Source organism: Diospyros lotus, chromosome 9 (assembly GCF_014633365.1).
Source record: "Diospyros lotus cultivar Yz01 chromosome 9, ASM1463336v1, whole genome shotgun sequence".
NCBI lineage: Eukaryota > Viridiplantae > Streptophyta > Magnoliopsida > Ericales > Ebenaceae > Diospyros > Diospyros lotus.
The window spans coordinates 20,492,365-20,516,754 of NC_068346.1; the positions used below are offsets into that span (position 1 = coordinate 20,492,365).

The window sequence follows — 24,390 nt, forward strand, 5'->3', positions numbered from 1 at the left end:
AAAAGTGACACAAGACCAAGAGATGTGATCCAGGAACAATACTTGATAAATTGAAGTCATTAGCTAAGAAGAAATAGACAGTGATAAACGACAACATTCAAATTCAGAATTCCCAACATACATTAAGCCTAAAAAATCCATAGTTTACACATATTACAGGGTTGAGAGAGATGATCCAATAACAATACTAAATAATTGATATAATTAGATTGCTAATAAACCACAAAATTCATTTTCATAGCAATTTATTTTTTTCTCCAACTTTAATAAACACCTGCTTTTCGAGGCTTTTTTTTCATATTAATAGAAGAATGTGTACAAATCAGCATTTCAGGTGGAACGCAATAATGTAGGAATTAGTTTTGGACCAACAATCAATATTTATCCATTATTATATTGCCCAAGGAGAATGAAAGGATGGTGATCTAATAATATTTTAAATATAATATACACTAGGATGGCAATGCAACTGTTTTTAGAATGAATAATACTAAATAAATGCACGTAACTCGATAGAAAGAAATTGACAATGATAAACCACAACATTCAAGTTCAGAATTCCTTCACAGAAATTAAGTTTCAGAAAGTGATAATTTATATAGGACCAAGAGAGATGATCAAAAGATAATACCAGATAAATTGAAGCAATGACTAAAAAGAAATTGTCAGTGATAAAATCGAACACTCAAATTCAAAATTCTCCACAAACAATAAGTTTCAAAAGGTCATAGTTTACACATTATGGGGCAGAGAGAGATGATCCAACAACAATACTAAATAATTGATGGAATCAGATTGTTGATAAATCACAAAATTCATTTTACGACAATTTATTTTTTCGCTAACTTTAATCCACACCAATCTTTCAACACTTTTTTCACACTAATAGAATAATGTGTGCAAATTAGCGTTTTGGGTGGAATGTAATGATACAAGAATTAGTCTTATGGACCAACAATCATTTTTTATCTATTATTACTTTGGCCAAGGAGCATAAAAGTATTGTGGTTCTAGTAATATTTTAAATATAACTTAAGCAAGGAAGGCAATGCAACCATTTTTATGATGAACAAAACTAAATAAATGGATGTAACTACATAAAAAGAAATTGTCATTGAAAAACCACAACAATCAAGTTTAGGACTCCTCAACAGACATTAACTTTCAGAAAGTGATGATTTACAAAAGACGAACAGATTTGGTCTGAGAACAAATATTAGATAAATTGAAATGATTAGCTAAAAAAAATAAGAAGTGACGAACCAAAACATTCAAATTCAGAATTCACCACAAACATCAAGTCTGAAGAAGCCATGGTTTACCAATAGTAAAAGGCACAAAAGTCACTTTCACAGCAATTTATTTTTTCTCCAACTTTAATCCAGACCTATTTTTAGAACTTTTTGTCATACTAATAGAATAATGTATGCAAATTAGCTTTCCGATAGGAATTCAATGATGCAGGAATTAGTTCTAGACCAACAATCAATTTTAATCTATTATTATTTTGGTCAAGGAGCAAGAAAGGATAGTGTTCTAATAATATTTTAAATATAACCTATGTAGTGAAGACAATGCAACTAGTTTTAGAATGAATAACACTAAATAAATGGATATAACTAGATAAAAAAAATGACAATGATAACCCACAACATTCAAGTCCAGGATTCTCCAACAAACATTAAGTTTCAGAACGTGATGATTTAAACAAGACCAATAGAGCTGATCCAAGAACAATACTAAATAAATTGAAGTTATTAGCTATAAAGAAATAGGCAGTGATAAACCACAATATTAAAAGTTCAAAAATTTCCACAAACATTAAATTTAAAAAAGACCAACAACAATAATTGATGTAATTAATTTTTTTCAAAACCACAAAATTTAGTTTCATAACAAGTTATATTTTCACAAACTTTAATCCACATATGTTTTTCAGCATTTTTTTCATATTAATAGAAAAATATGTGAAAATTAGCATTCTAGTTGGAATGCAATGATACAGGAATTAGTTATATGGACAAACAATCAAATTTTGTATATTATTATTTTGGCCGAGTAGATATTGATTCTAGTAATATTTTAAATATAACTTAAGCAGGGAAGGCAACGCAACCATTTCTAGAATTAATAATACTAAATTAATAGATGTAACTTGATAAATAGAAATTGACATTGATAATTCACAACATTCTAGTTCAAGATAACCGATCGGACATTAAAGTTTTGAAATTGATGATTTACAAAAGACCAAGAGATATCATCCAAAAACAATACTGGATAAGATAACCGAACGGACATTAAAGTTTTGAAATTGATGATTTACAAAAGACCAAGAGATGTCATCCAAAAACAATATTAGATATATTGAAGTGATTAACTAAAAGGAAATAGGCTATGATAAACCACAACGTTTGAATTAAGAACTATGCACTAGAATTGTCCACAAACATTAAGTCTCAAAAAGCCACCGTTTACACATATTAAAAGGTAGAGAAAGATAATCCAATAACAATACTAAATAATTGATGTGATTAGATTGTTGATAAACTATAAAATTTACTTTCATAACATTTTATATTTTATCCGACTTTAATCTACACTTGTTTCTCAGCACTTTTTTTATTATTAATAGAAAAATGTGTGCAAATTAGCAATCTAGGCAGAATGGAATGATACAAAAATTAGTTATGGACCAACAATCAATTTTTATTTATTATTATTTTGGCGAAAGAGAATGAAAGAATTGCATTCTAAAACTATTTTAAATATAACATACGCAGGGAAGTTGATGCGACCATTTTTCAAATGAATAATACTAAATATATGGAGATAACTAGATAAAAAAAAATTGACATTGATAAACCCCAACATTCAGGTTCAAAACTAGATAAATTGAAGTGAGTGGCTAAAAAGAAACATGCAAAGATAAATCGCAACATTTAAATTCAAAATTCCCTAACAACATTAGGTTTCAAAAGACCATGGATTACACATATTACAGGAAAGAGACAGATGATCCAACAACAATACTAAATAATTGATGTAATTAGATTATTGAAAAACCACAAAATTGACTTTCATAACAATTTATTTTTTCACCAACTTTAATCAACACCTATTTCTCAAAACGTTTTTTCATCTTATCAAAAGAATGTGTGCAAATTAGCATTCTAGTTGGAATGTAATGATGAATGAATTAGTTATATAGACCAACAATCAATTTTTTATCTATTATTATTTTGGTGAAAAAGTATGAAAGGATTGTGGTTCTAATAATATTTTAAATATAACTTACCCAAAGAAGGCAATGAACCATTTTTAGAACGAATAATATTAAATAAATAGATGTAACTAGATAAAAAGAAATTAACTAAGATAAATCACAACAATCAAGTTCAGAATTTCACAATGAACATTAAATTTCAAAAATGCATTATTTACACAAGACCAAAAGAGATGATCCAAGAACAATGTTTAATTGAAGTGATTAGCTATAAACAAATACACAGTAATAAAGCACAACATTCAAATTCAAAATTCTCACAAACATTAAGTTTTAAAAAGTCATGATTTACACATTTTACAGGACAAAGAAAGATGATCTAACAACAATGCTAAAAAATTGATGTAACTAGATTGTTGATAAATCACAAAATAGACTCATAATAATTTATATTTTCACCAACTTTAGTCCACACCAATTTTTCAGCACTTTTTTTCATACTAATCGAAGAATATGGGCAAATTAGCATTCTAGGTGGAATGCAATGATGCAGAAATTAGTTATATGGCCTAACAATTAATTTTTTATCTAATATTATTTTTGCAAAGAAGCAAGAAAGGATTGTAGTTCTAGTAATATTTCAAATATAACTTATGCGGGGAAGGCAATGCAACTATTTTTAGAATAAATAATGGAAGAAACTACATAAAAAGAAATTGACATTGCTAAATCACAACATTAAGGTTTAGAATTCCCCCATGCACATTAAAATTTTAGAAAGTAATTATTTACACAAGATCAAGAGAGATTATCCAATAATAATCCTAGATAAATTTTAGGAAGTGATTAGGCACTAATGAATCTCAACATTCAAATTTAGAATTCTCTAAAAACATTAAGTCTCAAAAAGCTAAGCTTTACATATATTACAAGGCAGACAGAGATGATCCAACAACAATACTAAAGAATTGATGTAATTAGATTGTTGATAAACCAAAAAATTCACTTTAACAATAATTTTTTTTTTCACAAATTTCAAACCACACTTGTTCGACACTTTTTTTTTCATATTAATAGAAGAATGTGTGTAAATTAGCTTTCCCGATGGAATGAAATGATGCAAGAATTAGTTTTGACAAAGGAGTGAAAAGATTGTGTTCTAATAATATTTTAAATATAACTTACGCAAGGAAGACAATGCAACCATTTTTAGAATGAAGAATACTAAAAACATGGATGTAACTAGATAAAATGAAATTGGCATTGATAAACCACAACATTTAGGTTCAGGATTCCACAGCGAACATTAAGTTTTAAAAAGTGATGATTTCCACAAAAGCAATAAAGCTGATCCAAGAACAATACTAGATAAATTAAAATTATTAGCTAAAAAAAATAGATAGTGATGAACTCCAACATGCAAAATTCAGAAATCTCCACAAACATTAAGTTTCAAACACACATACACACACAGAGAGAAGGAATCATCGTTTAAAGTTCTTAAAATAATTGCTTTTTTTTTTTCTTCATCTAAAAACTTGTTAATGCAACATGTTAAGGGATTTAGCCAAAACTTTGGGTATAAGTGCTTAGAGGGTAAAAGAAAACAGACACATCAATTGTGTCATTGTTCCCAAGTAGAAAACATGTTAGGATGAATAACACAAAATAAATGGATGTAACTCAATAGAAAGAAATTGACAATGCTAAACCACAACATTCAAGTTCAAAATTCCCCCATAGACATTAAGTTTCAGAAAGTGATGAATTACACAAGATCAAGAGAGATGATCCAACAACAATACTAGATAAATTGAAACAACGAGCTAAAAAGAAATTGGCAATAACAAATCGGAACACTCAAATTAAAAATTCATCACAAATAATAAATTTCAAAAAGTCATAGTTTACACATATTACAGGGCAAAGAAAGATGATCCAACTAATACTAAATAATTGATGGAATTAGATTGTTGATAAACCACAAAATTCACTTTACTACAATTTATGTTTTACCAACTTTAATCCACACTAATTTTTCAGCACTTCTTTTCATACTAAGAGAATAATGTGTGCAAATTAGCATTCTAGGTGGAATGCAATGATGCACAAATTAGTGTTATGGACCAACAATCAATTGATGTAATTAGATTGTTGATAAAACAAAAATTCACTTTCGCAACAATTTATTTTTTTAGAAGTTCTTTTTCATATTAACAGAAGAATGTGTGCAAATTAGCTTTCCAAGTGGAATTCAATGATGTACGAATTAGTTATGGACCAACAATCAACTTTAATAATATTTTAAATATAACTTATGCAGGGAAAGCAATGTAACCAGGACCAACAATCAACTTTAATAATATTTTAAATATAACTTATGCAGGGAAAGCAATGTAACCAATTTTAGAATGAATAATACTAAATAAATAGATATAATCAGATAAAAAGAAATTGACAATGATAAACCACAGCATTTAGGTTCAAAATTCCCCAATAGACATTAAGTTTCAGAAAGTGATGATTCACACAAGACCAATAGAGATGATCCAAAACAAATATAAGATAAATTGAAGTTACTAACTATAAAGAAATAAGCAAGCAATGATAAATCACAAGATTCAAAATTCAGAAATCTACCCAAACACTAAGTTACAGGGCAGAGAGAGATGATCCAACAACAATACTAAATAATTTATGTAATTAAATTGTTTAAAAGCCATAAAGTTCACTTTTATAACAATTTATTTTTTCACCAACATTAAATCACACCTTATTTTTCAGCACTTTTTTTCATATTAATAGAAGAATGTGTGCAAACTAGCATTCAAGGTGGAATGCAATGATGCAAGAATTAGTCCTATGGACCAACAATCAATTTCAAGGTGGAATGCAAGAATTAATTCTATGGACCAACAATCAATTTTATTCTGTTATTACTTTGGCCAGTGATCCTGAAAGTATTGTGGTTCTAATTATATTTTAAAAATAACTTAATTAGGGAAGGAAATGCAACCATTTTTATGATGAAAAAAAACTAAATAAATGGATGTAATTAGATAAATAGAAATTGTCATTGAAAAGCCACAACAATCAGGTTTAGGACTCCCCAACAAATATTAGATAAATTGAAGTGATGATTTACAAAAGACAAAGAGGTTTGGTCTGATAACAAATATTAGATAAATTGAAGAGATTAGTTAAAAAAAAACAATCAGTGACGAACCAAAACATTCGAATTTAGAATTCACCACAAACATCAAGCCTCAAGAAATCATGGTTTGCTGATAGTAAAGGGCACAAAAGTCACTTTCACAACAATTTATTTTTTCGCCAACTTTAATCCAGCCTGTTTTTCATAACTTTGTCATATTAATAGAATAATGTGTGCAAAATAGCTTTCTAGGTGGAATTCAATGATGCAACCACTAAATATGGACCAACAATCAATTTAAATCTATTATCATTTTGGTCAAGGAGTATGAAAGAATATTGTTCTTATAATATTTTAAATATAACTTGTGAAGGGAAGGCAATGCAACCACTTTTAAAATAAATAATACTAAATAAATGGATATAACTAGATAAAGAAAATTGACAATGATAACCCACAACATTCATGTTCAAGATTCCCCAGCAAACATTAAGTTTCATAACGTAATGATTTACACAAGATCAACAGAGCTGATCCAAGAACAATACTAAATAAATTGAAGTTATTAGCTATAAAGAAATAGACAGTGATAAACCGCAATATTAAAAATTCAAAAATCTCCACAAACATTAAATTTTAAAAGGACCACACCTGTTTTTCAGGGCAAAGAGAGATAATCCAACAACAAAACTAAACAATTGATGTAATTAAATTGTTTAAAAATCACAAAATTCACTTTCATAACAATTTATATTTTCATCAACTTTAATTCACACTTGTTTTTCAGCATTTTTTTCATATTAATAGAAGAATGTGTGAATATTAGGATTCTAGGTGGAATGCAGTGATACAATAATTAGTTATATGGACAAACAATCAAATTTTTTTTATTATCATTTTGGCTGAGGAGATATTAGTTCTGGTAACATTTTTAATATAACTTAAGCAGAGAAGACAATGCAACCATTTTTAAAATGAATAATACTAAATAAATGGATGTAACTTGATAAATAGAAATTGACATTGATAATCCACAACGTTCAAGTTTAGGATTACCGAGCAGATATTAAGGTTTAGGGTTTACGGTTTAGGATTCTGAAATTAATGATTTACACAAGACCAAGAGATGTGATCTAAGAACAATACTAGATATATTGAAGTGAAATAGGCTATGATAAACCACAATAATCGAATTCAGAATTCTCCACAAACATTACGTCTCAAAAGGCCACAGTTTACACATATTACATAGCAGAGAGGTGATCCAACAACAATACTAAAATTTATGTAACTAGATTGTTGATAAATCACAAAATTTCCTTTCATAACAATTTATTTTTTTTCACCAACTTTAATCCATGCCAGTCATCTAGCAATTTTTTTTATACTAATCAATGAATGTGTGAAAATTGGCATTCTAAGTGGAATGTAGGAATTAGTTTTTTATAGACCAGCAATCAATTTTTTTCGTTTATCATTTTGGTCAAGGAGCAAAGAGATGATTTACAGAAGACCAAAAGATGTGATCCAAGAACAATACTAGATAAAATGAAGTGTATTAGCTAAAAAGAAATAGACAGTGATAAACGACAACATTTGAATTCAAAATTCTTTTTAAACATTAAGTCTCAAAAAGCCATGGTTTACAAATATTACAAGGCAAAGAGAGATGATCCAACAACAACACTAAATAATTAATATAATTAGATTGTTGATAAACCATAAAAATCACTTTTATAACAATTTAGTTTTTCTCCAATTTTAATCCACGCCTGTTTTCCAAAACTTTTTTCATATTAATAGAAGATTGTGTGCAAATTAGCATTCCAAGTGGAACGCAATGATGTAGGAATTAGTTATGGATCAACAATTAATTTTTATCTGATATTATTTTGGTCAAAGAGAATGAAAGAATTGTGTTCTAATAATATTTTACATATAACTTACGCTGGGATGGCAATGCAAACATTTTTAGAATGAATAACACAAAATAAACGAATGTAACTCAATAGAAAGAAATTGATAATGATAAACCACAACATTCGAGTTCAAAATTCTCCCACAGACATTAAGTTTCAGAAAGTGATGATTTATGCAAGACCAAGAGAGATGATCCAACAACAATACTAGATAAATTGAAACGATGAGCTAAAAAGAAAGTGGCAGTAATAAAGCGGAACACTCAAATTCAAAATTCACCATAGACAATAAGTTTAAAAAGTCGTAGTTTACACATATTACAGGGCAAAGAGAGATGATCCAACAACAATACTAAATAATTGATGCAATCAGATTGTTGATAAACCACAAAATTCACTTTACTACAATTTATTTTTTCACCAACTTTAATCCAAACTAATTTTTCAGCACTTCTTTTCATACTAAGAGAATAATGTGTGCAAATTAGCATTCTAGGTGGAATGTAATGATGCAAAAATTAGTGTTATGGACCAACAATCAATTTTTATCTATTATTACTTTGGCCAAGGAGCATGTGGTTCCAGTAATATTTTGAATATAACTTAAGCAGGAAACGCAATGCAATAATTTTTAGGATGAATAAACATAAATAAAAGGACATAACTAGATAAATAGAAATTGTCATTGAAAAGCTAAAACATTAAGTTTCAAAAAGTGATGATTTACAGAAGACCAAGAGATTTGATCCGAGAACAATACTAAATAAATTAAAGTGATTAGCTAAAAAGATATAAGCAGAGAAAAACGAAAACATTCGAATTTAAAATTCTCCACAAACATCTAGTACCAAAAAACAATGGTTTACGCATATTATAGGGCAGACATAGATGATCCAACAACAATACTAAATAATTGATGTAATTAGATTATTGATAAAACAAAAATTCACTTTCCCAACAATTTATTTTTTCACCAAATTTAATCCACATCTGTTTTTCAGAACTTTTTTTTCATATTAACAAAAGAATGTGTGCAAATTAGTTTTTCAAATGGAATTAAATGATGCAGGAATTAATTATGGATCAACAATCAATTTTAATAAAATTTTAAATATAACTTATGCAGGGAAGGAAATGCAACCAGTTTTAGAATGAAAAATACTAAATTAATGGATGTAACTAGATAAAAAAAATTGACAACGATAAACCACAACATTCAAATTCAAGATTCCCCAACAGACATTAAATTTCAGAAAGTAATGATTTACACATGACCAATAGAGCTGATTCAAAACAAATACAAGATAAATTGAAGTTATTAGCTATAAAGAAATAGGCAGTGATAAACCACAAGATTTAAAATTCAGAAATCTACGCAAACATTAAGTTTAAAAAACCATGCTTTACACATATTATAGGGCAAAGAGAGATGATCCACAACAATACTATATAATTCTTGTAATTAAATTCATTAAAAACCGCAAAATTCACTTTTATAACAATTTATTTTTTCACAAACTTTAATCCACTCGTGTTTTTCAGCAATTTTTTTCGTATGAATAAAAGAATTTGTGAAAGTTAGCATTCTAGGTCGAATTAGTTATATGCATAAACAATCAAATTTTTTCAATTATCATTTTGGCCGAGGAGCATGAAAGGATATTGATTCTAGTAATATTTTAAATATAACTTAACCACAACTTTAAGGAGTTCAGGATTACCAAACAGAGAGTAATTTTTAAAAAGTGATGATTTACACAAGACCAAGAGATATGATCCAAGAACAATACTAGATAAAATAAAGTGATTAGCTAAAAAAAAATAAACAGTGATAAACCACAACATTCGAATATAGAATTTTCCACAAACAATAAGTGTTACACATATTACAAGTGAGAGACGGATGATCTAATAATAATACTAAATAATTGATGCAATTAGATTATTGATAAACCACAAAATCCACTTTCTTAATAATTTATTTTTTCTCCAACTTCAATCTACACCTGTTTTTCAGCACTTTTTTTCCTATTAACAAAAAAATGTGTGCAAATTAGCATTCCAGGTGGAATGCAATGATAAATGCAATGATACATGAATTAGTTATGGACAACTACCAATTTATATCTATTATTATAGTGGCCAAGGACAATGAAAGGAATGTTGCCTAATAATATTTTAAATAATTTACAGAGGAAGTCAGTGCAACTATTTTTAAAATGAATAATACTAAATAAATAAACTGAGGAAACTATACAGAAAATAATTGACAAAAGATAAACCCCACATTCAGTTTCAGAATTCCCCCACTGATATTGTGTTTTAGAAAATGATGATTTACACAAGTCCAAGAGAGATGATGGACAATACTAGATAAATTGAAGCGTTGAGATAAAAAGAAATTGGCAGTGATAAACCAAAACACTCAAATTCAAAATTCTCCACAAATAATAAGTTTCAAAAATCCAGGGTTTACACATATTACAGGGCGGATAGAGATGATCCAACAACAATATTAAATAATTGATGTAATTAAAATGTTTAAAAACCACAAAATTCACTTTCATAACAATTTATTTTTTCACCAACCTTAACCCACACCTATTTTTCAGAACGTTTTTTCATATTAATAGACGAATGTGTGCAAATTGTTAGTATTCTAGGTGGCATGCAATGATGCAGGAAATACTTATATGGACAAACAATCAATTTTTTTCTATTATCATTTTGGCTAAGGAGCATGAAAGTATATTAGTTCTAGTAATATATTAAATATAACTTATACAAGGAAGGCAATGCAACTATTTTTAGAATCTATAATACTAAATAAAAGGATTTTACTAAATAAAAGGATGTTACTAGATAAAAAGAAATTGTCAACGTGAATTTTAGAGCTCAATTGACATTACGAATGTTGTTCCACCACACAAACTTCATTAGGATAAGGTGTAGTTGATGATAAGCCGAGTCAAGTTGCATGTGTATATATTGAAAACTTATATTGTCTCTTTTGAAAGAATGATGCATGCAATTACAAAATGGTTGTTGGTTAATTGCTCCTAAGAAAAACAATTGTAGAATCTCTCTTGATTGGTATTTGGTGCTTAAAGGTTGTCTCTCTTGGTGTACCTAGTATTAGTAAGATGTTGGAAGGATAAATTTGAGGATGCAAATTAATGAAAGGAATGGGGAGTTAGATGTCATACGTTAGCAATACCAAGTCTTAGTAGTTGCAAAAAAATCAACTAAACCATTGAAAGATGGACATGGGTCAACAGTTTACAATCAAAATGTAAAGAACAGAAAAAATCAAGAGTTGGAGCATAATGATCGATCATGAGACCAAAACAATCAGCAGTCAATAACCAACTTGAGCAAATTGTCTGCAAATGAAATAAAACTCGCTAGAACTAGATGCATAACCTACTTAGTAGTTGAATCCTCCCTACCATTTCTTGAATGTTTGTTGGGAAAGCAAAGGAACCGAGGCCCACAACCCAAACTATCGACAATAGTGCTGAGAAAAACCAAATTGTCAATAATGACAAATGAACTTTAGACCCTTGGGATGTATAATCCCGCACTAAAAGAGTTCAGTTCACAACCACTTGAAATTCAAATTTAAGATGATCTAAGAGGTAAGATAACTAGGAATTATGCATCACACTCAAGTAAGAGAGTCCTTTTTAGCTTAGTAGCAAAGACATGGATTTGGGCTATGCTAAGTTTTGTCATGTCATGTGAAGGTAAATGTTAGTGACTTTGGTGGTTGGCCTTGCATGATATTATGAAATGTCTGTATGAACTAGTAGAGATGAGGTAAAACCAACATGAGCTAACAGCCATGTGAGAAGTTGAGTTTATGATTGACTAAAGCCAAAAGGAGCTGACATCAAACTAAAATTTTACTATAAGGTCAATCGTGAAAACAGAATGCAAATACGATTGTCTATTTAGTGGAAAGTAGAGTTTAGGATCAAATAAGCCTAAGAGGAGCTGACAGCCAAGTAAAACTGTACGATAAGGTAAATTGTAGAAAATAGACTATATAGAGGATCGATTATTGCCCAATCAAGAATAGGCACTGATTGAGCTTATGAAAGTGGACATACTATGAGATCCATTCTCTACTAGTTGATAGTGTTTTAGTGTTTGACAATAAGCTGATTTTTTAGACCCTAATGAATTACAATGCAAATTCCCAGTATGCTAGTAGTTTGAAATAAGAAGATCTAGATATACCAAGATTTGTGTATTTTGGTTTGGATTTAGCAAATTGAATATTAGGCCATACTTAGGCCCCTCTCAAAGATAAAAAATCCTCAACGCGTGCTCAATCTTTGAATGGATCTTTATACCAATTTTTAGCATGTTAATAACTAAAAATGTAAAGGTTCAAAAATGATAGCTGGTATGAATTTCTATTGAGATTTGGGTGATCAAAGCAGGGGGACAAAAGCAATTAGAGTGCACAGTGCATGGGTGATTTAGGTGGAAAACTTTACCAAGTGTTGGATGTGTAAGAGACCATTTAGATGCCAATTTGGTCATTTAAGAAATCATTTTTTAGTGTTATACAACCTGTAAAAGAAGACATATAAAATGGGTAGGAGAGAGAGAGTGAGTGGAGGGAATAGGGTAATCATAATTATTTTAGCTTTTCAACTTTTTCTTAACTTAGCATGTATTAGGAAAATCTAAGGTGTTGCAATGATGTGGGTTTGGGAGCTGGAAGTGTAATACCCCATATTACATGGTGTTATAGAGAATATTGTAATAGAAGTGAAATTGCATTTTTTGCAATTGAATATTAACTTTGGCAAAGTTAATAAATTAAAGTGGAAGGAACCATGTAAAACACTAGGAAATAGGCTACTGGAAGACTTTGGTTTACTGGAGATGAAGCCACAGTCGATTGAAGATAGCAGATAATTTAGCAGGCATTCTGGATAACTATGGTCAACTAAAACTGGGCCACAGTTGATGTAAGTGCCCAATATTAGCTACACTGTGTTATTTTATCTAAAACGTTTTTATACACAACCCAAACACGAAGAGATGTACCCATGCAACACAAGGGTAATGTAGAGGTTTTCATGGTGAACTTGGGGATGGGTTTGGATTAAAAACTAGATGCAGAAAATGTACATTAAAAATTCCTATGTGGTTATGGAATACCAAAAAATTTACAGTGTTAACTTTGTAACTGTAATCCACCAAGAATGGTCAAGTAACGTATAAAGGTCACCAACTTTCAAAAGAATTAAGGATCAAAAAGCAAACAAAAAGAGGATGAATAATATTTCTTATTCCATAAGTTTCGACTGACTTATGTTCAAACTTTGTTAAGCAGTGACCAATTATTAGGTGGAGTAGTAGGAAGATAATGATGAGAAAGATGAAGATGAAATGTAGGGAACGAGGAAGAGCAAGAGTGTCAAAAACCATGATTATCACACCATAGATAGATAGAAAATAAACATGCATATATGTGGAGAAAACAAATTCCATAACACAACATTCAATATACAAACCAAAAACCAACAAAAAAAATTAAAATTTAATAAATGCAAGAGGTGATGCTAAGAGATTAAGGTCTTGAAGAAATGCAATCTCTAATGTAATTAAGCTCCAAGGTACAAGATTAACAAGGTCCTTGCATTACCTTCTCACCAAAAAAAAAAGGGGTGTGCAAATCAAACCCGAGGAAAAAAAGTGAATTACATACCTCAACTAGCGAAAAACCTTTGTAATTGCATAATACAATACAAAATAAGAATTTATAATTGAAATCCCATCCTACAGAACCAAAAAGCAAATTACATATATGGAAAAAATAGGGAACCAAAAATGAAAAAAAGTGCAGCATTACCTCAGTCCAAAATGCTCGTTCCATCAATTTTGCCAGGTTTAAGAAAATAACAGAACAGAACGCATAACAAAATTAACATGCCACAAAAACTTATAAAGTAAGGATGGTGCTAGTCCAAACATTTGCATAAAATCAATGTTCAAGGGTCATGGTAATAACTAAGATGACGAAGTGAAATTGGTCACAACCATAGAGCTTGTTGCAACCAGAATGCAGAATCCTTGAGACAACACACTATTCAAAGTAAAATCTTCTTCCTCTCAAGTAAAAATATCACACAAGTAAAAATATACAATTTTACATGGTGTACACATATTACGCTCTTCTATTTTGGCATTGGTAAGTTCTAGAATTCAACTTTCGAAACCAAAAACTTTGAAATACAGTGGGAAACTTTTGAACTACTCATAAATTTACAACAGAAACTATTTATTATCTAATTCAATTATTTATTTATTTTCCTAAATTTTTTCCAGTTATTCCAGTCGGTACTCGATATTTGCCTAATTTGGCTATACCAGCATGAAAAAACCATCAACAAAAGCAATCAAAGTACACACACACAGAGAGAACCTGCCGAAATCGGAGAAAGGCGAATTACGAAAGGAGGAGCGGGAGGAAGAATGAGATTTGGGACCCCAAGCCATGCCTAGGGTTTTCTGAGTTCTTCTTCTTATTGTTGCTGTTACTCAAAGGGTTTGAATACAGCGAATTGAAGCTTCACTTGCATCTGGAACCAGAATTCAACTTTCAAAACCAAAAAACCATCAAATATAGCGGGACACTTTTGAACTATTCGTAAATTTGCAACATAAATTATTAATTTCCTAATTCAATTATTTATTTATTTTCCTAAATTTGATCCTACTTATTCCGTCTGTACTCGGATATGTGACTAATTTGACTATACCAGCATGCGAAAATCATCAACAAAAGCAATCAAAGTACAGAGAGAGAGAGAGAGAGACGTGTCGAAATCGGAGAACGGCGAATTGCGAAAGGAAGAACGAGAATTGGAACCCCAAGCCATGCCTAGGGTTTTCTGAGTAGCCTTTATCTTCTTCTTATTGTTGCCGTTACCCAAAGTTGGCAGAGCGAGTGGAGTTGAAGCTCATTATTGTCTACGTCAATTTGAACAAATTGGGATCGAGAGGAGATCGAGAGGATTTTCAACCGTTAGAGAGAGAGAGAGAGAGAGAGAGAGAGGAGGGGAACTTACTTGCGAATAAATTTGAGTTTTGCTACTTAGCTAGACGCCTTTACCGACAGCCTTACCGAAACTAATTTATCGCGATATTTCGATAATAAAAATATCGCGATAAATTGAAATTGAGCGATGAAAGACGAGCACCAAAGCACACAAGAAAGACACAAATATTTAATTCATATCACAACAAAATGACTAGAAATTAAGGACATATCATTTACCTTCCGCACAAAGCCACTCTTTTGGTGTATTTGGACATAACATGATTAAACAATACAAATTTATACACTATCAAGTATGTCAAAAAATTACTAATACATTCAAAACTAACTAAAACATAACATTAATTATTTAGCAATTTATGAGGAGAAAAACACTCCTCAAATAAGATACAACATAACAAGTTACAATCCAAAATCGATTTTAAGTCTTTCCATCAATCACATGCATAGTCAAGTTCACAAAACAAACTAATCCAAAAGGCACCACCTTTTCACCATTAGAAGAAATAAACACTACAATTATGAGAACAAGATTAATTAGTAGAACATCATCACACTCCTTTTAGCTTCATTACTCACCATTAATCCCTCAAATTTACCCAAATTCATGCGACTCCCATATCTCCAACTCTAGATTTTCAAGACCCAAAACATGAATACAAAAACCACAAATTGAAGACTGTCAAACTATTAAAATGAAGACCGTGTAAATATTATAAATTTACATTAAAATGAAGACTATTAAAATAAGTTTTCAATAAATTTAACATTAAACATAAAATATATATATATATATATATAACAAATTGAACAGAAAAAAATTAAAAATATAACTTACCTTCAATCCAATCCACTGAATCTGAAAAAAAAAATATAAGTTAGAAAATATATTTAACATAACATTAAAAAATAATTCTATGCACTAGACAGATTGCGAGAAAAAACCTAAACCAACAAAGAAACAGAAAAACTAAATTAGAAAAACTAAATATATTTAACATTAAACGGAAAAAAATTAAACATAAAAGAGAAAAACTGGCTCAACGCACTGCCAGTCACCACCGGCCATCGTGGCCGGTGGTTTCCTGCGATCAGAGGCAATAACACGACACCCTTATCTCCAACGACCCACATACCCAAGAACCAACAACATCCAATGGCTGAATCTCCATAGATCTAAGTTTAAACTTTCAGGCCAAATCCAAATCATGGGTATATACATATATATCATGGATGTGTGCTGAAAATGATCCCTGATGAAACTAAAAAACTAACCTCCTTGTAGATCGGGGCCACTTTCACAGTGAAAATAAGCTCGGATCGAAGATCAGACGGTTGGAATACCCAAAATCAATGATTTACAAAGCTCTTGAGAGATATGTCGAACCTGCTGCAATGGAGGAGACTCGGATGCCGTTGCAATGGAGGAGGCTCGGTCGCACGACCAATAGAGAGAGAGAGAGCTGGAACGACCTGAACGAACTCCACATTCACGGCCGGAAGGGGAAGGGAAAGGGAAGAAGGGAGAGGCAGTGGATTTGCAACGCGGGAGAGAGAGATAGAGAGAGAGAGAGAGAGAGAGAGAGAGAGAATGGGTTTGCAGCTGGAAGGGGAAGAAGGCATGACCGGAAGGGGAAGGGAGAGGGAAGAAGGGAGAGGCAATGGGTTTGCAACGTGGGAGAGAGAGAGAGGGGCAGTGGGTTTACAACACGGGAAAGAGAGACAGGGCTTTTAGAAATTTGAATTTCGTAGGGGGAGGGCTGCAGTTTTGTGCGCGATATATCGCGATATTTTGGTCGCGAGATATTTTGAGATATCGCGATATATCGTGGGGTGGCACTGATGTTGGCGTTGAGGCTGGCCGAATAGCATTACTCATATAAATGTTCTTGGGTAATGCAGTAATTTAATGTGAGACAGATAGGTCCTCTTTCAAGGCTCTCGCCCTCGAAGAATGTTCATGAAGTAGTGAAACACTTTGGTATGGCTCCTAGTGTGATGTGACACACAGCCACACAAAGCCTTACATGCGATGTGATCCAGGGGAAGAATGCTCGTGAAGCAGTGAAATCGAATTTGTAAAATAAATGGGCTTTGAAGAAACTATTCTATTTTATTTATTTATTAATTATTATTATATATGTATTCTATTCAAATGTTGTTCCTTGCTCTATCTCCAGTAAATTTTTTTATTTCACTTATTATTATATTATAAATATTTTACTCTCTATTCTAATTTTATTTCAAAAATTATGTCTATTCCAACAACACTCCTTATCCTATTCTCTATCTTACTCTTTATTTCATTTTTTATCAATAAACTTCAATTTTATTTATTTTACCTTACATATATATTTAACTATTATAAAATTTTATTATTTATTTTATAATTCAATAATAAATATTATGATATTAAATATTAATAATATTTAATATATTTTTAAATCAATTTACTAATATTTAAAAAAAATAATTATTTAACAAAATACAATTTAATAACAAAATTAAGATTTTAATATGATAAAATTAAAATTCCAACGACTATATTCCAACGGTCATATTTTAATGGCTATATTCCAACAGCCATATTTCAACGACTATATTCCTTTTGTAATTTTAAAAGGGTGCAACACGAGGATTTTTTAGGGGGACACCTGTAACGCCCCACTTTTTCAAATACACAATGATGTAAAATATAAGTCAACATCAACCTGGGCGTTATGGAAACCCTTGCCAACGGAAACATTTGGATCGAACCTAAAAGCTTAACGTAAGCTAAATAAAGGGGTTTCCACTAGATTCCTTTATATGTACAGGAAATGCATACAACTTTCAAAAAACCCAAAAGACACAACTTACTACTTATAGGAACAACTGTAGGACGCCTACACTCACACCTCTTACAACCATGAATGTCCTGGCTGCTATTTACAATACATCATTCGGGTTACATAATAAATAAAAAAGAATCATAATAAATCGGAAAAAACCCAAAGCTGGCAAAGCTCCACCTCTTTTCCCATGCTTTGAACTGAAACCTATAACACCTGATACTTCTGATAAAGCTGGGACGTGGAATGTCCCAGGGGTATGAAACACCCAAGTTAGATAATAAATGAGTGACCCGAAAAATGAAAGTACATGCGTGCAAATGTAATAATACCATTATGAAATCAACCCCTGTGGTAGCAATGACAGGGTGTTGCAATCACCCCCGCAATCATCATGTCACCCACTGGCTCACTGCAAGAGCACAAATTCTTTCATGATGGCCCAACAACTAGCCACAGTCACCAACATGAACATGATATATGACAAAGCAGAAAGAATATGCATAATCAAGGGAAAATATGACATGTAAACCATCAAGACATGATATGCAATCCATCATCCATACACAAGTGAAGAAAAAAATGCTCAAGGTGTCACAAAACATGCAGAAATCACTCACCTTGACCGCTTCCCCTTCGATAGTACTGTTTTCAGCCTGATTTCAAGCACTAGGGGCTGCTTCTGCAGAAAGCGTGGATTTTAGTGAACCAAATCTTAAATATTTTTACATAGGATTATAATTAATTAAAATAGGAGAACAACGGCGAAAATTTCAGGCCAAACGGAGGCTGGACGCGCCCTCACGCGCCCCCGGAAGGTTGGTCACGCGCCTCCTCCTTTCTTGTTATGAATTTTGCAACCTAAAATTAAAAATGCTATAAATTGCTCATTTTTTATCCGATTCGCTCTCCATTTGAACCTACAGACTCCTCTTTTCGTTCTCTACGACCCTATGGAAAGAAAATTAGCTTACCTTTTCAGTTTCCTTTCTATTTTGGTAGTTTTCCGATCAGCCCCCCTATCATTTCTTCTTTACTTTTTCTTTGCTTTTTCCTTGCAATTGCTTGTTTCCTTTTCCCTTAACTTCTTGTGGCCTTAACTCCTTCCCTTTATATAGCCTTTAAATTCCCAAATCATCAAGATTTCACTTGGCCTCCAAGTTACTTATTTTCCACCCTAGTAATTATTACACTTTGAAATTTCTTTCAATCTTCTAATGCAAGCCTCTACTTCTTCCAATCCTAGGCCACCAAATACACCTTCAAGATAAGCCTTATCATATTCTTCCTTTGCAAGCAAATCCTAGCCAATCCTAATCCTCCAAGTTTAGACTTTTAGGATAAAAATCAATCATTACAAACTTTGAAATTTCCTTCTTTGATTCTATCTTCCAAAGCAAGCCTCCATTTCTTCCAATCCAAACCCTCACGTGGCCTTTAAGATAAGCTCTATTATCCTCTTCTTTTGCAAGCCAATATAAGTCTTCCAAGTTAAGTCTTACAACCATTCTTCCTTTCCAAGCTAACCTTACAACTTCCAAGCTAAGCCACCTTAAGACTTTTCGAATAAATTCTGAAACAAATCCTATCTCTCCAACACATGGCTTCTAAGATAAGGAATAATTATTGCATTCATTCCTTTTGTTGGAAATAAGCTAACCCTTTTACAAGTTGTGATATTTGCACTTGGGTTTGGTTTAATGCCCTAAAATAATTCATGTTTATACTTTAATTCTAAACTTTCATTTGAAACATTTTATTGCAACATCCAACATTTACATTAAATTATGGGGTATTACATCACCCATCCTAGTACTGCTCTCGCCCAAGCACGCTTAACTTTAGAGTTCCGACTATATTCCAACGGTCATATTCCAACAGTTTATAAATAAATGAACCATTTGCTTAAAAAACTTACAACCCACAAATCTAAAATACCAACTCACATTAGCCACCATGTCCAACATCAATCGTATGTTCTTCTAAATGATCCATGAAGAAGTTCAAGATGATGAAGAAGAAAAGGCTATTGTTACAGCATTAGTTGAACACCATATTCAATCTAGGGATCACGGCTCTGTATCACATCATCGTGGATCCGTGATGAACCATCGTGTCATTAATCGCAATAGAGTTGAAGGTTATGTGAGGCTTTATCATGATTATTTTGATGAGTCTCCTACATATCCACCACATTTATTTCGTTGTACTGATGGAAATAGGCATGAACCATTTTCCCAATACCTTTGTTTAGTTTGATCGTTATAATGTGCAGCATCCGTACTAATATTTAGCCATGTTGACACAAGCATGCAATCCTCTTGAGTTGAGAAATTTTTTGTTCATACCTTTCTTTGAGTGTTGACTTCGGATGAATTAGGTAGGGATGGAGTGGCTGCCACATTCGCATATTCGTCTACAATATTCTGGTCATGGTTGAGCAAATTTATGTAGTAATGTTCATTATTATCCCCTTCCATAGCAAACAAAATGCAATTGGTCAATCTAAGACAAAAAATTAATATTTAAAGAATTCAATTAGATAACAGAAGGTTTGCCAAGAAATAACATTAAAATTAGGTAGTAATTATTTTTTAAGGAAAGCCCATTATAACCAAAAAGAAAGCTCCACAATAGGCAGTAATTATTTTTCTCTTTCAGCATGCTTCATATAATAATCAAAATAAACCATTCTTCTAGTAAGCTATCTCCAGCAAGCCTCATTCATTATCATTTTTGAACACTTAATATACAAAATAATCAAATATATACATATACAAAATAAATAATCAAATATATACATATACAAAATAAATAATCAAATATACAAATTAATTATATACACATATACACATAATCAATAATTAAATACACAACTCAATAACCAAATAAACAATATACAATATTAATCATATAATAAAAAAAATATATCACAAACCACTAAGAAGTCGTTGAAGAAGATTTGCAGAGGAAGCCGCTGAAGAAGACTCGTTGAGGGAAGACGCTGCTGGTTGTTGTTGCTGTTTCGCCGGATCTGTTGCAGGGAAGACGATGCCCATTGCTATTGCTGTTCCGTCGGATCTATTACAGGGAAGACGCTGCAAGTTGTTGCTGCTATTCCGTCGGATCTGTTGATGTCACCGATGCTCATTACTACTGCTATCGCCGATACTCATTATTGCTACTGTTCGTGGCCGTCGGATGTGGTGTGTGCTTCCTGATCTGTTGCTGCCGTCGCTGCCCTGCAACTCATCTTCACCATTCTCGCGTCTAGTTCTCTCTTCTTGCCTTGAGCAGTTGGGGGTGAGGCAGAGATAGTGAGAAAAATTCAATTGCCAACATTGACGAGGCATTTCAAGGTTGTCAAAAATTTAGCGAGCAAAAATAGCGATAGTGAGCTCTGTTGGAGCTCATTTTCTAGATCATTCTCGTCACAAAAAGCTTTGGCAAACTGAAAATAACACTGTTGGAGATAGCCTAAGCTACCTGAAGGATGGATGTTTCTTATTTAACTTTCCGAGAAAGTTGTTGTGCATTGTTTTTGCAATTTCTTAATTTCTTAGAAGTTAATTTGTTAAGCAAGCTTGCTGTTAATGACTGACTGCTTGCTTGCATCTTCTGTTATTTCTTTGAGCTTGAGTATTCTGAACGCCGCAGGTGCAGGAATTGTGAGTGGATAAAAAAATTGATTGAATTGAAATAGAACAGCTTTTTTAATTTTTGCCAAGTTAAAATAAAATAGAAAACTTTTTAAGCAATTTTTCTAGGAAAAAAATATTTTAAATATTGTTAGTACATATATGCACCACACATATTTGCTTTACAAAATATGCACCAGAGAACAATTAACTATTAGCAGATTTCTCCCTTACAAACATTAATTCATTGGACCTTAAATTACAAAACCCAAACGGGGAATCACTTTAGTTACACTTCATTGCTCTCACCGTTCAATCTTGTGCAAAGGAAAAAATGAGGACCAAATAAAATCATAATTATGCATAAATTGGGAGCCATGTCGAATTAACATAGAATGGATTTAGTAAATCCTTAAGCCCCGAGTTCAACACACAAGTGAATAACAACATCAAATAAGGAAAAGAGTTATTTTGAGTTTATTTCTTTCTTCCTTCAGGTTATGCTTTGAATTACATGAAACCCTTATTTTTACAAGCACATATAGTCTAGCAATAACCAGCAAACCATGTAAATTATAGTCTAGCAATAACCAAAAAGCAACAATTGCTAATCCAACATAAAAGTATCCCTATTGATGGGCAACTCCAAACCAAACCACAATTAACACAAAAATGAAAATCCAGTTGACAAATTGAAGCTATTACAAAAGCATAGGCACTCAAAAACATGAAATAACATTGTATCCCAACCTACCATTATCTTCAAGAACAACCACAACAGATTAGAAAGAAAGACAGACAAATAGATAGATAGATCGGTTAGAACAAGGTGGCTAGAGGAATGGCAGTGCTCTTCTTTTGCTAAGAGAGAGAGAGAGACGATGGCATGAAGTGGTCGGCACAAGAAACGACGACTAAATATGGGGGCTTTTGGTGCCCTAACCCTTGCTTTCTCTCTCCACGAATGGAAAAGGTCAGTTGGTGACATGTGATTTTTGCAATATTCTTGAGGGGTATTTTTGTCAGAGCAAAATTGGTTTCTGAGCTATAATGAACACAACAATTGTAACAGAAGTAAGAAGATACAGGCTAGCTCGCAGAAGGATATAAAATGATGTATAAGAGAACTTGCACTGAATATCAAAGGGGAGTGCAAGAAGAACTTTCCTGAAAACTTCGCTATGCAGAAAAATCCTCCATTCCTAAAGCTGTTATCATCCTAGATGAAAAATACAAGCAGTTAGGAGGGAAGAGAAGAAATAAGAAGAAGGGGCCATAGATAGGAAATGTGGGTACGCTTAGGAGAAAGGTCGCCATTGCAGGTGCAACATGAAAAGGGAAAATGCACAATCTGCACCTGCTACTTGGTTGAAATGACCTAATTACCCTTCACCTTTACAATGGTCAAATGGAAGACAAATGGCACTATTGACATTTGATGGCCAATTTATTTTATTATGATTTTCCTTTAAAAATTTCAAATCTCATTTTTCAATTGGACTCGGCCCATGCCGTGGGCCCATGGCCCAACTCACTAACCCAAATAAATTATCATCATCCAAGCCCATTCATAATATAATTAAAATTCAAAACACATATTCAATACCCCCAATTTAAGTGGACTTTCCCCATATTTTTGGATCCCATTTGAATAGGCTACAAAATTCTTATTTCCACTTACTCTTTATTCCAATAAGCAAAGAATAATATTTTTAACCCTCAATTAATTAAAGAAAAAAATTTTGAACCCAAAATAAAAATACTTGAAAACATCTAGACCCCCCTAATGGGTTGTTATAGTTTTAACGAGGGGAAAACTAGTCGTTAAAAGTATTAATGTTGACAACAGAAGAAAAGTACCATATTTAATATAAGTAGTGAAGGGCAAAAGTCCCGTCATTAAAAATAATAATAACGACGAATATTTTCGTCGCTATAATAATGTGTATGATCATTGAAAATAATATTAACAACGGATATTTTCGTTGTTATTGCAATATTTATCGGTCATTGGTTGTCAGCTACCAAAAGCAAGCCTCCTTTTTTATCTAGGCTTGGGAACTGTAAATAGGAGGAACACCTTCAACATTAGAGGTGTTGAGGGAATTACTTAATCTGGAGAAGTTGAGTGTCTTGTGCACTAGGGATGTGCTTCGTGTTCCCTAAATATCTAAAGTTAATGTATGTTGCATGATTTTCCCTACCACTAGTTCTTCTATTTCTCTCACATGTTTTACACAATCAACTTCTAGTTGGTATAAGCTGTAGTGCAAACAACCTCCATGATGATGTCATCGATAATATGTGCCCTCAAAGTATGGGTGGCACATGCACTTTCTACTCTAAAATGTTAAAAAGGGGTTGAATAACATGGAATCTTGGTGAAGTTTTATCAAATTTGGTTTCCATCATGTTAAGGGGATAATGCTAGCACTATTTCCCTCCAGTTCATTTATAATTTTCAATTTTCATTTTTTTGTTCTTAAATGTATTTATGTGATACATTTGCTTCTTTACAGTAGTACTGGTGACCTAGGTGCT

General features: G+C 31.9%; 1 long non-coding RNA gene across 1 annotated transcript in view; it reads left to right on the plus strand.

Annotated features, from left to right (window-relative positions):
* Window positions 1-14,931, plus strand: part of LOC127809815 (uncharacterized) — a 46,803-nt gene extending 31,872 nt beyond the window's left edge. Inside the window, exon 11 of the long non-coding RNA XR_008025278.1 lies at window positions 14,648-14,931. This is a non-coding gene — a long non-coding RNA (uncharacterized LOC127809815). The remainder of the gene's footprint in view (window positions 1-14,647) is intronic.
* Window positions 14,932-24,390: the final 9,459 nt, after the last annotated feature.